This window comes from Triticum dicoccoides, chromosome 6B (genome assembly GCF_002162155.2).
Source record: "Triticum dicoccoides isolate Atlit2015 ecotype Zavitan chromosome 6B, WEW_v2.0, whole genome shotgun sequence".
NCBI lineage: Eukaryota > Viridiplantae > Streptophyta > Magnoliopsida > Poales > Poaceae > Triticum > Triticum dicoccoides.
Window position 1 is genome coordinate 539343854 of NC_041391.1, and position 2498 is coordinate 539346351.

Here is a 2498-nt window from a genome sequence, read left to right on the forward strand (position 1 = left end):
TCGGGCTCCGGAAACCCAAGGGAAAAGGGCTAGGTGAGGCAAATGGTAAAACCAAGGTTGGGCCTTGCTGGAGGAGTTTTATTCAAAGCGAACTGTCAAGGGGGTCCCATAAATCACCCAACCGCGTAAGGAACGCAAAATCCGGGAACATAACACCGGTATGACGGAAACTAGGGTGGCAAGAGTGGAACAAAAAGCCAGGCATAAGGCCGAGCCTTCCACCCTTTACCAAGTATATAGATGCATTAAATAAATAAGAGATATTGTGATATCCCAACATAATCATGTTCATCATGGAGCAATCTTCAACTTCACCTGCAACTAACAATGCTATAAGAGGGGCTGAGCAAAGCAGTAACATATCCAAGCAATGGTTTGCTAGGAAGGGTGAAAAGGTTAGAGGCTGACATGTCAATTTGGGTGGCTTGATAAACAAGTGATAGGTAGCGCAGCATAGCGATAGAACGAAGCAACTAGCATAGCAATGATAGTAGTGAGATCCAGGGTAGCGGTCATCTTGCCTGAAATCCCGCAAGGAAGAAGAACGAGTCCATGAAGAAGATGAACGGATGAAGCCGAACAAGCGTAGACGAATGAATCCTCACGATCGCAACGAAATGGGAAATATCGAGAAGAAGCACACAACATGGTAAACACACCACACATAGACAAGACATGATGCACAACAAGCATGATGCATGACAAAGCTACATGGAGATACTCATGGCAAGAGATGATGCATACAAGAGCAACACATCAAAGCAAGTTTAAATGAGGCCTGAAACAACATATAACAATTCCGGTAAGTCCTCATATGCAAATTTCGAAATTGGTCCAGATCTGAATAAACCTGATGTTCAAGTTGTTAAACAGCAAGCTAAAATGCGCCAAGATGATCTACACGAAATTCTAGTCAAGTTACATATAAAGTTCGTTTAATTCGGAGCTACGGCCTAGAAGATATGAGCAAAACAAGTTAAACATGGCATTGATGTAAAATGCATACAAATATCAAGCAAACACTCTCAAAACATGGATGCAACAAGGTAATAGGAAACTACATGCAATTCTAAGCAAGTTTCATATAGAGCACACTCAAAACTGAGCAACGGTTCAACACACACACATGAAATAAGTTTAAACGACAAGCTGTCCAAAACAGCAACTAGGCATCTAGCAAGCATCAAAACAACATGCTAAATCACCTCAACATTAAAACAAAAGGCATGGACATGATGTACAGTTAACGAATAACAAAACATGAACACTGAGCTATCTCCATAAAACACTAGAACATGCTCATAAAGACATGACAAGATTGCAAATAATAACAGTTTCAGGCTTAGCAGAAATAACATCAGGTTGCAATGTTTAGAGCTATCAAACAACATGTTACAAGAACTTAACATATCAAAATAAGGCATGTAATTAATCTACTAAATGCATAGAAAAAAAGTCCCTTACTGAACTAATTCCAAAGATCAACAGAAAAGATGGTGGCATCCATGCAAATATGGCCAGTGATATAACAGATTCAGACAGGGCAGGAACTACAATAAGTAGGCATGTTGGTGAGCTTGTACAACTCACCACAGAGAAATTCTTGGCATGACAAGGCAACCAAAAGTAAGAAGACGTAATTATGAAGCTAATCATGTCAAGAACAAGTTCATAGGATGCATGGATCACTAGCAAAGCTCATGGCAAAACTGAACTTAATGTTAACAGGCTGACAGCCACATTATTTTGCAATTTGAGTGCAAGATTACAACAAGCTACGAGAGGCTATAATTGCAAAAAGGGGCATGGATGGATATAGCATGACATTTATAACAAAACATTCTTAGTGATCATCTCCAGATTATGCATAGAATGACTTGTAGCAGCAGGTATACATAGCATCATGATATATCAGATTCAGACTAGCAAAACAGTAACAGGAAGTACCGTACTTAACAAGCTCGATGCACTCACTACAAGACCCACAAAAATAAAAGGATTGCACCACTATGAATATGGTATGATTTATCTCAAAACTCATGTATACATCAAGCTCATATTATGCACATACAAAATGCAACGAAAATGACAAAACACCAAGTTCTGTTACCAGACAGCAGTTAACATCATATAGCACTTTTGCAACGATTATTAGGGCATCAAGATGAAATCAAACAAGCATGACACAATGGAATGAAATGTAAAGCATCTCACAACGAACATTTTGGTATATAGAACGCACAAAAAGGAGTAGTATGCAACAAGTTATGGCATGTCAAACATGGCACCAGAATGCTGAAAAACTCAGGGACTTGGAGAAAAACGAGGGAGGGGGGGAAGTCAACCTCAGATCTAGGGTTCGTCGTGCGCGAACTTCGAGGCGGGGCTGGCCTCGCCGGAGATGGGAGGCACGGCAGTCGGAGTGGGTGGGGGAGGCGCCGGCGTGACAGGGCCGGCCGGATCTGGCCGGGCCTCGTCGGATGTGGCGCCGGCGGGGC

At 41.6% G+C, this 2498-nt stretch overlaps 1 long non-coding RNA gene across 1 annotated transcript in view; it reads left to right on the top strand.

The window, feature by feature from the left end:
* The window catches only part of LOC119325481, a 13713-nt gene that overhangs the window by 289 nt on the left and 10926 nt on the right, over positions 1-2498 (top strand). Inside the window, exon 2 of the long non-coding RNA XR_005157548.1 lies at positions 2424-2426. This is a non-coding gene — a long non-coding RNA (uncharacterized LOC119325481). The remainder of the gene's footprint in view (positions 1-2423; positions 2427-2498) is intronic.